General features: G+C 30.4%; 1 non-coding gene across 1 annotated transcript; it reads left to right on the top strand.

Moving 5' to 3' along the window:
* Positions 1-5,930: 5,930 nt before the first annotated feature.
* Positions 5,931-6,056, top strand: LOC112476921. The gene has a single exon (XR_003045253.1). It is a non-coding gene; the product is annotated as a small nucleolar RNA SNORA25 (small nucleolar RNA).
* The last annotated feature ends 9,993 nt before the right edge of the window (positions 6,057-16,049 follow it).

Raw genomic sequence — 16,049 nt, 5'->3', positions numbered from 1 at the left:
CACCAGTCATTTGATTGAACTCCCTATTTGTCATATTTAGTAAATAAAACTCCTCATTTAGTCCCCAATCTCAGGCTTTCCAAGTCTCAGTTAAATGGCACCATCATCCACTCAGTTGCTAAATCCAGAACTTGGACTTAATTTTCTTTTCTTTTAATAACACTCGAATCCTGGTACATCAGCATGTCTTACCATTTTTATCTGCATGTATATTAGAGAAGTTTCGTATCTCTATGTTCATTTTTTTCACCTAAGCTTATGCCTAGAATGCTGAGATCCTATCTCTCCCTTTCCATCCACCAATATTTTAAAATTGTTGAAAATTTATCAAACTAAAAAAGGGTACTAATTGAATTAGTAAAAAGTGATCTAAATGCACTAACTTTATTTTAATCTTTTCAGAATAACTTTTGTGTATATTACTGTAAGAGAATTAAACAAAGAAAATATGTTGTCAAAGAGCAAGATTTTCTTGGCGGTATCACATATATGTAGTTACATGAGAACTATGCAAAATCAATATGCTTTGCAAAATCAATGTGCTCACATATACTTAAAAATGTATGAAATATCCTCACTAATATATTTCTTTATGTAGCTTAACTCTAATGTTGTAATCAAATTTACATATTTTCCACTAGGCATTCCTAAATTTCTTTAGTTAAAATTGCTAAGTTTTTTCCTTTGCACATATCTCAACTTTTATTAGACTATATAATTTAAAAGGTTTACATTTATATTTATTAGTATGTGTACATGTTTCCTCTTCAATGCAGCATATTCTATAATAGGTATAGAGTGAAAAATGTTAACTGTGACTCATTTTAATCTGTAGCTGTTCTGTGAATTTATTTTAATTGAATTAAAATCAATTGTGAAGAGTAGTACATTTTTGACACCATAGAGTTCTTATTAATTAAAATATTGGAGATAACAGAGTGAATGTAGATTTTATCAACAATGTATTCATTAAACTTTTGCTTGATAATTTAAATGAGACAGGGAGAGAAGGGAAAGGAATATCTAGTTTGTATGTAGGGCATTTTGATTTTGTCACAATTTTATCCAGAATGAAACTTCTATGTAGCATATATGAAACAACCGTTGGTTCAGTCTATAATAACCTTGGAACCACAATCAAAGAAAGGATCTCTATAATCACATCACTTATAACAACATTTGAGTAAATTTACATATTTTCGGGCATGCCTGGTCAGTTGGGCAGAAATATTTTGTTTCATAGTTTTCTACTATTTAAATGGACAGAGGCTAAAAGTAAAGAACAGCTAAGAAATAGGACATCTATTTTTGTTTGCTTCCTTGCTTGTATTTTTAGTATTAAAAAGGAGGAAAGATAAAGGATACCAGAGGTTCCTCTAGAACAAAGAAAAAAAAAATCATGATTGCTTAGCTAACAATGTATCTATTCTCCTTACTCTTTTTAGTAAAGTAATCCCAATTTTGTTCAGATACCTGTCATAGATTTCAGGTAGGGTAGGTCTCAAACATATGTGTATAAAGTGAATCGTGACTGGACAGGCACCTGTGGCAATCTCGTTCTCTTTGCTGTTGATTAGTTTAGAAGGGGGTGTGTGTCATTCAGTTTATGAAACCTGAATTTATCATTTAAAAATAAATTTGGTTGCCAAGTTTGTTAAATATAACTTTGTAATTTTCTCAGTTTTATCAGGTTAAGCAGCCTGCTATTTTACAAGGCCTGAAGGACTGTGATACAGGACAGACTGTGGCGAACGATAATAAGAGGAATACATACTGGGGAATGGAGTACATTTTGACAGTGCAGATCAGAGGGTGAAGACAGTCTAAGGACTGATCCATGGGGAAAACAGTAAAAAAGATATAAATAAGGAAGGAATGACAGACAAGTTCAAGTCATCCCTAGCTTTCCAAGGACTGTTTCTATTTGACAAATTACTTATGACACTTAGAATTCTTCTCCAAATATTCTCTGATTCTCTGTACGTTTTCCACTTTCTAATAGCCCTTCCATGGAAAACCATTGTTCAAGGAAAATTCATGGATTTTAAACATATAAAATAATTCTACAAGCTGCTTTGTTAAGAGTGGATATTAAGTGTTGTTTCCATGAAAAATTAAAAATTAAATATTATTACTTGAAGGTAGCATTTCTGGAGCTAAGAAACACATAGTTAAGCTTTGTTTTCATTTTATAAATGGCACTGCTCTTCATATATTTAGTCTCAGTCAACAAAAGTAATATATCTTATCACAGATGGTTTTATTTGTAATACCAATAATAAATAGATATTTCTTTCTACTATTTCTTCTTAACTGAGAGAGATGTTAAGGATTTTGTACACTTTTTCTCTACAGTTTCCTTTGAAAGTATAATATATGTTTGTATAAAGGATAGAAAAATAGCTTACCATTAAATGTAAATCAAGTCTTTGATCTAAAACAACCCAAAGTCAGACTTTTATTTTCAAAACTCTGAAATCTTTGATCATGTTTGCAAATGCTACACTGAAAAACTGTGTATCAAACACACATAAAAATGTCCCTTACATCTAAAAAATGTTGCTTGTTTTGCCAAATAGAAAGTGAATTTTAAGTTTGCATTTATATTCCATTGACTCATTTGAATTCTATCAATTATCAGAAGACAAAATCAACCAAAATAGACCCAAATAGAGAAAAAAAGACTAAGAAACATGGCAATGTCTCATGTGAAGAAGAGAAGTAGAAGTGAGACTCTCTCTTCAGCAGGTATCCTGGAGGGCTACTTTCTCAGCAAAAGAGAGGGATTTGAAAAAAAAATCTTCAGTAATAGCACAGGGAAAAAGAAAGCTCATCTCTGCCAAGGATTCCAGATAGATGGAAAAAAAATCTTGTTTGAAACCTCGTATGTACAACTAGATTTGTGCAGATATTTTCAAATTTGAAAACTATACATAATTTTATTTAAAGCCTGTGAGGATCAAATGTGAAAATGACAGGAATCTGTAAATTGTGGTGTCCACTTCCAAAAAGAACACAAGCAAGATCTACAGTTAAGATATTGAAAGACAAATTTATATGATACAAACACACACACACATACATAGGATTCTATGTGTATTGTATCTCATGAGCTGCCATTCAAAGTCAAAATATATTTAACATACAGGTTAACTTTGTGTGTCAGCTCATCATACAATACACACAAAATCATAAAGGATAAGCAGGAGTTCCACAGTATGGTAGGAGAATCAATAGTTAAGTACATTTTTTTCTCTTTTAGATTATTATACTAGTGCAGTTGCTTATGTATTATATAAATAGTGGAATCTTCATTCTAATTTTAATGTGATAGAAAGTGATCTTGGAATTTCTTTTACCTTATAGAAGTTATCAGACTATTACTGCAATGATGTTAAATCTACAAGTTAAAAACAAGTAACTTTTTCCCTTTTATAGAAGTAACACAAATAAATATGCCGACTTTCATATTATGTGCCAAATGTCGGGGCCAGTGAAGTGCTATCTAATGTGCCCTTCCCAGAAAATTTATTTTTCAAAAGTGGGAGGATAACTAATTTAGACAAAAATCTCATATTAACACAACTAATTTTGAAAATTTTAACATTGCTATTGGATATTCTTAGACACTAAAATAGTTTTCACCTATGAAAGTGTCATATCTACAAAATTGTGAAGCACTTCTATTTAATTAAAAATTGTAAACAGATAGATTATAAACAAATACCTCAAACAATATTAGTTGCACTGTGGTTTTCATGGAGAGTGAAACAAAGGACCTAACTCTATGTGAGAAAATAATTTAAAAGTATAAAGCTTAGAAAATAGTAAATTGTTTTGTTTCTGAAGTGATGAGCAATATGAACAATAGACTAGTACAAACTTTGTAAACTCCGGAATTTATAAAATATTAGAGGACATCCTTATAAGAAGAATTAAACAAGAGTTTACTTTCCTAATTCTACAAAAGCAGATGACTTTTGAGCACATTGCTAGGGCCTCTCCTAAGGCCTTGAATGGGGCTGGAGCCGGTGAAGGGCCCCAAACCTCAAGCTTTGCAATAAATCCACTACTAGGTACAATTAATGGGAATTCTTTCTTACCTACGCTAGCCATAGTTAATGATTTTTTTTAATTATATAAATTATGTTTCTCAAGGCAAAATATTCAGACAAAAGGGTTACTTTTCAGATGAGTAAATCAAGCTCAATTGTAAAATGGTGACAACTAGAGACTTTATCTTTTCAAATTGTATCATCAGCAAACAATAAAATAAATGTGTTACTCATGATAAATAATAGAGTTTATTCTAAATTAATCTCACTTTATATCTTTACCTCAATCTAATTAAAAAATAAAAATTGTTCTCTTTTTATTGGTTAACTGGTTAATACACATCCTGCATCCCGCTGCTTTCTTTGCAACAGAGTCATTAGATAGCAGTTGAGTTTAAATACTTGTATTTTAGCTTGCCAAAACACATAGCACATTGTTTCATTCAACTTTGGTGAATTAAAACTGGTTTTACAAAATTTCCCTTCTTAATTCTATACGATCATGAATTCTGAAGAAATGTAACCTATCATTATTTTGCTTGTTTTAGCTAAAACAATGGCTATACGAATTACTGCTAGTGTTAACTAAGCCATAGGAAGCCACCTAATGTTCTTTTATATTAACAAAAAGTGTAGTACCTCCTACACACTTGACACTGTTCTCAATGCTGTAAGAATACATTAAACAGAAAATATTCTTGCTCTCCTGTAGTTTACACTCTGGTGGAATAAGGACAAAAAAAGCCTACTTTGCCAAATTTTCAGAGGAACTATGTGCATTTCCTTCCTTTATACTCGTTAGTGACCATAGTTACCATAAATATTGCCCAAATGCCCAGATTCCTCATGTAATTCAAAATGAATTTGTGTTCATGTCTCTATGAATATTGACAGTATGCTTATTATGTTTCTTAGATAAAGAATGTGTCTGGTAAATGATAGATAACTAATGAATCTAATATCTTTTGGGCCCAATATTATTGAAATTAATTGTCATGTTTTCAATCAAGAGAAATAATAAATATATTCAGCTCTTTTTAGTCTTTGTACGCAAGAAAATACAAGCTGGAGACAGCAAAAGACCAGAGAAAAAAAACAGATCAAACAACACACCATGAGAAAAATGGAGAAAATGGCAATGTCCTACAATGACAAAAGGCAGAAAAGAGCACAAATTCAGGGAATGGAAACAGAGAAGTGTTTAACTGTCTTAGACTGTATCTCATCTGTTTAAGGTGTATACACATAAAATTTTCAATACCATTATCACATTTTACGTGAAACTAGAAATTTCAAGTTATATTAGCATTGTACAGTTTTTCACTATTTTGATGAGGGAACTAAAGTATGCTTTGCTAGGTAAATATTTCCAAACCTATCGATGTGATCAAAAGAGTAGGACTATAAACACAATGCACTTTAGGAAATACTGTGATAGAAAGTTTAGGGTGGACCCTGACAGCATGAGATACTCTTGTAAAAGAGCAGGGATTTTTAGTACAGTTCTTTATTTTTCTACTGCTTTAACTATAATATAATACACAGAGTTTGTAGAATTTGATTTAAATTTTAGTATATTTTTTTAACAGTGAGTCTGTGTGGAATGGGAAATTAATCATATTAATATTCAGAAAAACCAGGTTTTCTTGTTGGTCCTGTTATGCAAATGATTGGAACAAGTTGTTTAATTATTCTTTCTATTAGCTCTATCATTACAATCTTTCATTAATTATTCTAAGGTCACAGAGTTGAAAACTAGATAAAGCCACTAATTTATTCATTCATTCATTTACTTCTTGAGTGAATGTTTCTTTGATTGTTACTGTATGAGAGACACTGCTAAGTAATGAGCATAAAATGAAAAAAAAAAAAAATAGGTCATTTCAAAGAGAGCTTGTGGGACCAAAACCAGGAGCTCTTAACACTGTGACCAAAGATTAAAGTTCTCCATAGGATATGATAGTCACTCAATAGTGTTATATTTTTTGAGGAGATATGATTTAGCTACATATCAATAATGCGGGAAAGTAAATAAATGTCTCCCAAGTTAAAAAAAAAAAAAGAAGAAGAAAAAAATGACATTTTGATTTCTGGTCTCATGGATTCTGAAGTAAGGCAGATATTAGTAAAATAATTTGTTAATTTTTATTTAATAATTACACAAGTAAAGCTTTAATTTTGGTAAGATCTAAGTAGAAAAGAAATGCAATATTACTTGAGAGAATATAATAGAGACTTCAGCCTAAGGGTCAGGCACAATTGCTTTAGGCATTAACATTTCTATAGCACATGATAACACTTTATATCGTTTAGGGACTTAGATGTGTGTCTATATATGAAAATGTAAGATTCATGAAGGTAGAAATTTCAGTATTTTGTTCACTGCTCTATCTCCAAATGCCTAAAATGGATAGATTGTTTGAAGCCAGCACAGTGTTTAATATATTAGTAATTTGATGAATTTCTTCAATTATCATAATAGAAAGTCACATTTTTTTAAATTCTCAGTTTTTAAGAAACTTCAGACACAAGAAATATAATTTTGATTCATTCATTTAATATCCCTTCAACATTTATTGAATACCTACTGTTGCCAAACACTGTGTTACTAAAAGGAAAACAGAATCTGCGTCAGCTTTCTTCTATATAAGGAGAACACTTTACTTCTGACACCAAATGCTCAATTTTCCATACCAACCAAGGCTCTAACTCTCCAGACATCAATTGGATGTCCTACAATTCAATTATGGCACTAACTACCTGGAGTTGGAACAGATCTCACAGGTTAAAGGCTCAGTTCCACAAGACTAGATCCCATTTTAGATACCAGTCACAAAAAGTGGACCCCTGGGTTACCCACATTTTTGTCTGACATGCTACAAATTGGAAGTTGCATGAGTCCCTCCTCACTCCTGTAAAAGAATAAGTGGTGTAATGTGTTTAAGGTGCTACATTAATGAATGCTGCCATTGATTGACTGTCTAAAAAGAACTCAAACTTTAATTTGAATTGCTTTTATTATCTCTGATTATCTTTACAACCCTGAAAGAAAGATGTCATTTCTATTCAATTATAGAAACTGATGACCCACTAGTTTAAGCTGAATATTCATGCCACACTTGACAAAACTGGTAATTTAAACCTAGGGCTGCCTATTTCTTAATTTTTCTTTAGACTCCATTTACCCAAATGTTATCTGGAAGTGTGTTGCATATTTTCCAAATATTTTGGGATTTTCCAGCTATTTTTCAGCCGTTGATTTTTAGTTTAATTCTGTTGTGGTCTGAGAGCATTCTATGTATGATTTCTATTTTTAAAACTTGTTAAAATGTGTTTTAAGGCTCAGAATGTAGTCAATCTTGGTGAATGTTTTATATGAACTGGAGAAGAATGTGTATTCTGCTGATGTTGGGTAAAATGTTCTATAAATGTCAATTAGATCCAGTTGATGGATAGTGCTGTTGAGTTCAACTATATCCTTACCGATTTTCTGCCTCCTGAATCTGTCAGTTACTGAGAGAGAGATGTTGAAATCTTCAACAATAATAGTGGATTTGACTATTTCTCTTTGCTGTTTGCATTAGTTTGCTAGGGTTACCATAATAAAGTACCACAGAATGGGTTGCTTAAATGATAGAAATAAATTTTCTCAAAATTCTGGAGTCTAGCAGCCTGAGATCAAAGTGTCAGAAAGTTTGTTTTTTTCTCAAGATATTTCTTTGGCTCGTAGTTGGCTATTTTCTTGTAATCTCACATGGTTTTTCCTCTGTGTGTATCTGTGTCCTAATCTCCTCTTCTTATGGTGACACCAGTCTTATTAGATTAGGACACACATTAATGACCTCCTTAATCTTAACCCTAACCCTTATCTTCAAATATTGTCATTTTCTAAAATACTGGAGTTTAGAACTTCAACATGTAAATTTTGAAAGGACTCATTTCAGACCACAACACAATTCTATCAGTTTTTTCCTCACATACTTTAATGTTCTGTTGTTCGATGCATACACATTAAGGATTGGGATGTCTTGAAAAATTGACCCTTTTAAAATTATGTAATATCTCTTTTGCCCTGATAATTTTTATTTTTCTGAAGTCTCTCTGCTTTGTCTGAATTAATATAGCTAACTCCAACTTTCTTATGGTTAATGATAGAATGATATATGTTTCTCTATCTCTTTACTTTTAATATGTCTATGTCTTTATATTTAAAATGAGTATCCTATAGAGTACATATAATTGGGTCTTGTTCTTTTGTCTACTGTTTGTCTTTTAATTGGTGAATTTAGACCATTCGCGATTGAGTGTTGATTTATTGGATTTACCTACCATGTTTGCAACTGTTTTTTACCCATTGCTCATTTTCTTTTTTTAATTCCCTCTTTTTTTTTGCTTTTCTTTCTTTTTCTCCTGTTTTAACTGAATATTTTATATGATTCTATTTTCTCCTCTCTCTTCGTACATCAATTATACTTCTTTTAAAAATAATTTTAATAATTGTCCTAAATTTTGCAATGTATGTCTACAACCTATCTAAATCAACTTTCAAATAACAATATATTACTTCACATGTAGCTTAGGTAACTTATAATCGAATATTCCTAATTCTTTCTTCCCATACCTTACTTAATTGATGTCACTCATTTCACTTATTCATAAACTATAATCGCCTTATGTATTGTTATTGTTTTGAAGTTATCTATTAGAACTATTAAGAATAAGAACAAAATTTAAATCTTACTTTTTTATACCTTCCTTAATGTTCTTTCTTTATGCAGATATGAGTTTCCGATATATTTTCTTTATGAAGAACGTATTTTAATATTTCTTATAAGATGAATCTACTGGCAACAAATTCCAGCATTTTTAGTCTTTTTTTCTCCTTTAATTTTGAAAGATAATTTCACTGGATAAATAATTCTAAGTTAATATTTTTCTTCACCACTTTAAATAGTTTACTCCATTCTTCTTGCTTGCATGACTTTGGAAAAGAATCCCAACATAATTATTATCCTTTTTTGTCTGTAGGTAAGATCCCACCACTACCGACTTCCTTCAAGACTTTCTCTTCGTCTTTGGTTTTTCTGTAGTTTGATTATGATATGTCCAAGTAAAGATATTTTATTACTTAATCCTTCTTTTCTCTGAGTTCCCGGATTAGTGGTTTAACATTTGTCACCAGTTTTGGAAAATTCTAGTCATTATTACTACAAATATTTCTACTGCTTCATTCTATATTCTATCTTCTCCTTTTAGTATTCCTATTATATGTATGTTACACATTTTGTAATTGTACTCACTCTCCTTGAATATTCTATACTCTGTTTCTTATTCTTATTTTTATTTTTGGCTTTCAGTTTTGGAAGCTTTTATTCATCTTCAAACTCACTGATTCTTTCCTGAGCTATGTCCAGTCTACTGAGATGTCAAAGTTGTTCATTTCTTTTACAATGTTTTATTTCTAGCATTTTTTAATTCATTCTCAGAATTTTTCTTATTCTTCCCATATTGCATAGCTATTCTTGAATATCATTCACTTTTTTCAATAGAGAACACAGCATGTTATCATAGTTATTTTAAATTCCAAATCTGCCATATATCACTGTGGTTCCATTGCTTGCTTTGTTTTTTCTGACTGTGTTTTTCTTGGATTTTAGCATACCTTGTAATTTTTTTGTCGAAAGCTAGATATAATGTACTCATTAATAGAAAAAGATAAATAGGCCTTTAGTGTAAGGTTTTATATTTACCTAGTAGGAGTTAGACTGTGTTTAATAATTGGTGTAGCTGTAGTTGTCAGACCCCTCAATTTCCTCTAGTGTCTTTGTTATGTCTCCACTGTTGCCTTTGGGCTTTTCTAGAAACTTATTTTAAAAATAGTCTGTTTCTAATAGCTCACCCATCTGGGTTCCGTTATTATACTGGAGTCATGTTGATAAGGTGATAAAGTATTGGGGAGGGGAAGTACTCTATAATCACATGATTAAATCTTAGCTTTTAATAGGCAAAAGTCCCTGGACATGACCTTCAGATGAGTTTCTTAGCACTCTCCCTCCACCCCCGCCATATGACAGAGAATGTAGAAAGGCTCAAGTTGTGTAATTGCCCTTCCCTTACAACATATTAGATTCTGGTAAAGCACTTATCTCTGAGGGCAGGACTTGGCTGCTGAAAGTAGAATGTTCTAGGCAAAGTCAAAATGGTTACTTTTCCTCTCTTCCTACTAAATGCAAGAGGGTACTATTCTCCAATCATCACTATGAGAAACTTATCAGTTCTTATATGTAAAAACAATGATGTGGAAGCATGCATATGACTGGTCCCCCAGGAGTTTTTAACTCTCAAGCTAGTCCATGCTCAGCCTCCAGAAATCAATCAATTACTGTTGAAGTTTTCTTACTAGTTTCTTACTGACCTCACTGGCTTCTGCTCACGATATGCTGTGATTCTCTGTGTTCAAATTTCTCTAGTTTCAGAGCATCGATTAGCCCTGTCACCTCAATTCTCTGATGTATATAAGAGTTGAATTTTAGTTTGTTTAGCTTTTTTTTTACTACAAGTTTGGGAGGGATGTCATCCAAGCTCTTTAAATGCTGGAGGAGAAACCAGAAATGGGGACAGCCTATTTCAGATACCTACATTTTCACTGGCTATATCCAAATCTCACAATGACAGGACTATTGGGGTGGATGGACAAAAAAGGGAGTTATATTATAACCATCCTTGTGATCAGTGCTAAATAGTCAAGCGTTCGTTATTGTCAGAACACCAAAGGAAGCGATGAGTTAATGGCTAAAATGTGAATTTTGCAATTTTGAGATTAAAGCATATTGTAAACCATTCTCCAGGTTATATCATATTGATTAAAGATATAATTCATAGATTCTTGTCCATATGCACATTATTATTACTGAAGATGCCAAATATGATAGGATTTTTTAAGTGAGTTAACTTAAATTATAATATTTTTTGAAAAAATATTAAATTATTCAATTCAGGTACTATATAGATGAACAGTGGCCAAATGCACCAATATATGAGGCTGCATTAGGTCTGATTCTGAGAATTAAATGGTTCTAAATAAATATACAGACTATTTGTATAGAATTTAATGAGAGAACATATGCCAAATTATATCATTATTCCAATTTTTCAATGTATATATTTAGATAATTCAGTTTTCTTCGTGGTCAAAAATCCTATTGTCATTTTTACACAAAGCTTATGTGAGCCACTTTCATAAAAATATTTTACTTCTTTCTTAAAAATCTAGTTGATGTCTTCATTTATGCGTATTAAGGATGACATCATTTCCAAAGTAATTTTATTTGAAAAAGAACTATAGCTTTTTTACTCATAATTTTAAGTTTTGAGAATCCTTTACTAAGTTTCTGTATTCCCAAATTTGATAGTAGAAATTCAATCTGGTGCTCTTTGTTAAGGAGATTGACCATCTAACAGTGAGTTTTGTGATATTGAGGCTTTGTTTACCTAGTTAGAAAATAATTTGCAGTACACAGAATCCAAAATGTTCTTGGAAGTAACAATTGGAAAGTATTGCAACATATTTGATTTGTCTTCCAAACATATAAAGAATTTATTGGTAAAGAGAACTTCTAAATCAAACTTTGTGATAATCTCTGTGGCTTAAAGATTTCATTAAAGCTGAATTCAATATAATATATCTGGATGCTATTTAATATGTTTAGTAGGCAGACATATGGTACATATGTGAAATATTTTTAATTAATTCCGATCACCATAAAATACTATCTTGACTCTTTAGCATTTTTCATTCATGTATGTCCATAGATAGATACAGTTTTCAAGTAAAAGAATAATAACATTTGCATCCAAAACTTTGAAATTGAAGTAAATATTAATTTTTGTTTCTCAGGGTTCAAGTACTAGTTTTGTTGTTGATGTTTGTTATAATAACATTAATCAAAAAAGACTTTTTGCTCTGTCAGCTCACAGTCTTAGTAAATTGGTTATAGTTATGTGTATAGATAATTTCGAATCAGAAAAGCTCTTTAATTTTCTGCCGAGGTAGTTTCAAATTTTTTTAAAATATGTATTACACTATTGTAATAAATTATAAATTTTATGTAGTATTAGCATTTAGCCTACCATCTACAAAAAGCCTTTTAAACTAATGTAGAGAAGCAATAAACAATGTTTTTAAATGAACTATAGAATAAATGATCCAAACTCTTTTTGTAACTTTATTTCCTTCCTTTGCTGTACACACAATTGTGAAATTATGATTAATGCTTTTGATATTTCACTTTTTAATTTTTCCTGTCACTACATACAATGTTGCTATGTGTCATTATGTGTCTTGTGAGGGTTCATACAGCAGGCTTGGAATTGGTTGAGCTGCTTACTAAAGGAAGAACTGTATCATCGGAGGACTGACCACTGGTCATGGCATGAAATTTACTGCGTTTAAGGAATTTTAGGGCTATGTGCAGAAACCTGTCAGCATCATTTATTGGTAACAGTGAAACTGGCGATTTACACTTATTTTTAGTGTTCCCCTGGAGGACTGGTTATACAGCAAAAATATGCCAGCATGACCAGCAGAGTATAGAAACCCTGGCCAAGTTTTCTTTTCGGGCTCCCTGGTTTCAGTGTGTTCTGTGTGTATGTTGGTGATTCCTAATCTGAAGGGAAAATGCGTAGGCTTGTAAAACTCTCAGAAGAAGGAGAATTCAACCTGGGACTTCTCTGGATCCCTTCTGTGTAGCAGACTCAGATTTATGCAGAGTCTTACTTTATATGCTTCTGCTGTATTGTATCGTTTTCCTGCAATAATAGATGGATTTGTGTGGATTAACATTTGGGGTTCTGTGAATTTTCTTTAGTAATTGAATCCTGACTGCTACTGATAGCAATATGTTGTTATGCAATGTTTCAAAGCTACCTTTAGATTGATAAAACTGATGGTTGAAAGGGGTTTTAGCCAGCATATGTCTTATCTCATTCATTTTAGGAAATAAGAAATTGAAACAACTAAAGTTTAAATTATTATAGCAAAAGTTAGACACAAGACTACAACTAAATCATTTTCCTCCATTGAAGATAAACCCTTTCAATTCACCACACCAAAACTAAACCTAATAAAATTATACCTAATTTACATGTGCCATTAACACTTTCTCAAAGCTAAAAGTATAGGAAAAAGCTATCATTTGTTAATATCAATAGGTTATGTTTGTAACATGCTTATATCAAACATATATTAGAATTATATATATTTATTTTAATGACATCAGGGGAATCTGTACACTGATTAATATTTAATAAAGATTTTATACATAATTTGTATTTAATATTATCAAAGTAAATCACATCTAACGTGCATTTCAATGAACTGAACAAAATATATTATTTCCTTTTACAACATACATATATTGAGACTCATCAGTATTTATCATAGATACTAAGTATAAAAAGATGTTTAATCTTTGTGTTTTTAAGGTAATTTATAGCCAATTGGAGAAATATTAATAATTAAAACCTTACATGAGAATTATTTATTTAATTAGGTTTTCAAATCTTTTGATTTTTAACTTGAATTTTTCTATATATAGCTTTTTAAAAATTTATGCCAGAAATATATGATATCTTAATATGTAAAATTCAAGGATTTAAGGAGTACTAGTCACATACTATCTATCCCTAAATATCTACCCAGAATTTGACTTAATGTATACTATCATGATCAACATCACATAAGAAGTTTTCTATTAGCTTTGTCTTTCCAAGTTAAATTCAGTGCTCATAACCATGTTACTCATAATCCTTATAATAATTTAAAGATGGAGCAACACTATTTTCTAACAAATGCTCATATTCCTTAAGTATATCCATATAGCTTTGTAGAAAATTTATTGTACAAAAGATAATAAAGACTGAACTAAGTTACAGTGTTTAATAGCTCATATCAAGAATATAAAACCATATAGTAAAACTAAAATTATCAGTATTAGAAGCTCAAAAATTATACCAATATATTTAGGTCAGTGACTTGTAAGAATAGATAATATTGTTAAGATAGTAACAAAATCCTACTGTTATATCTGGAAGGATTAAAAATGAACTTGTATCTCATCTGAATTATTTTTAGGGTACAGATTTAAATTTCTGCCTTTTGAGTATACTACAGCTGATTCAAATGAAACAGAGTAGGGGATTGTGGGAAGGGGAGAAGTAGATGGGATAAAAGGGGTCAAATATGTGATAACAGAAAGAAATCTAACTATGGGAGGTGAGCACACTATGTAAATATATTTATGCCTTATTGTTAAAATGTACAACTGAAACATCGGATTCCGTTAACCAATGTACCATAAAAAATAAATTAATTAATTTAAAATAGTGTATGGGTTGTACTGTAATATGCAAATATTATGTTTTGTTCATTATTTTAAAACAATTTTGGTGGTTTCATTTGCTAAATAAATTTAAATAGCTATTTTTTCAGTGAATAACTGAAAATTAAAATTAATTTTAACCCCAACAACAAAAACAAAATCTTCTGTTAATATTTTGATTGTGATCACATTATACATTTTATTTCTGATCATACATACAAATATATTTCTAAAATTAGAATCTCCTGGAAGGCTGTTGTAAAACATTAATGTCCCATTTTTGTAATGGTGACTTTAAATTATTTTATTTCAGAGTTATACTAAAACAATATTTTGAAAATTATATACAGATCATTTTAAATATACCATGTTTTCTGATGTAAGCCATTTAGATTGTGTCCAAATTAGCTAATATAAACAATCCACAATGAATTTATTTTGGTTCACAGCCTTATTTTTCATTTTAGATATATAAAAATGGGTATTATCAATATAAAGTCCATGTTCACTTTTATATCTTTTAATATATATTGCCAATAAATACCACGTGTGTGTATGTATCTCCAACTATTTAAAAGATTGCTTATTTCCTTGGAGTACTGTCCTTAATAGATATTTATTTCTAAAAGTCAAATAGGGAGAGATTATCATCTCATTATTGTTTAATTTATATAATTTATTGCTAATAAAGTTATTCCTTTCCTGTAGTTATTTTTTAATACTTTTTTTCTTTCAAAGAAATACATGCATTTTCCATGGAATATCAGTTCATATATATTTTTATTAATTGTAAAAGTTCTTCATATGTTTAAGCCATTAGTCTTGTCTTGGGATATAAGTTTAAAATAACACAATACATTTGACAAATGCTTTTATTGGGGAAAAAGATTGAGAGTTAAGCAAAAATTAGAATAATTTAATGAAATAAAATTCTAACAGAACAATAAAGTTAATTAATAAAACTAATTTTGACAAACTTATAAAGAAGCAAATAGGTAAATGGAAACATGGAAAAATACAAATATTAAATGGTAATAAGAAAGCTGAAGTGACTCTATTAACATTAAACAAAGTAATATTTTGGACAAGACATTACAATAACAGAGAAATTACATTTAACAAAAAGTGCATTCCTCAAAAAGAACATATTGATTGAAAAGACTCACAAATATAGAGGACAATCTGGTGATAGCCAGAGGGGAAACTGGTGAAGGACTGGGAGAAAGTGGCGAAGGGTTAAAGAAGTACAAATTAATAGTTGATAGAAAGTCACAGGGATGGGCAGCACAATATAGAGAATACAGAAATACTGTAATGGCTACGTGTAGAGCCAGAGGGAAGATAGAGTAATCAGGGGGATCATTTCATAAACAATATAAATGTCTAACCAATGCACTGTATACTTGAAACTCATAATAAAATTAAATAATAAAAATAATAATAAGATAATTAGCCTTTTAATCCATGAATATGTTATATCTTTCCATTTGTTTAGGTATTTTTTAACTTTTTGGCTATGTTTTGTTATTTTCTAAGTAATAATCATTCATTATTTTCTGATATTTATTCCTAAATATTTTCTATTTTTTGATAATGTTGATTTTTTTAAAGTTTA

Source organism: Pteropus alecto, unplaced genomic scaffold, assembly GCF_000325575.1.
Source record: "Pteropus alecto unplaced genomic scaffold, ASM32557v1 scaffold81, whole genome shotgun sequence".
In the NCBI taxonomy this organism is placed as follows: domain Eukaryota; kingdom Metazoa; phylum Chordata; class Mammalia; order Chiroptera; family Pteropodidae; genus Pteropus; species Pteropus alecto.
This window is presented reverse-complemented; position numbering and strand designations above follow the sequence as displayed.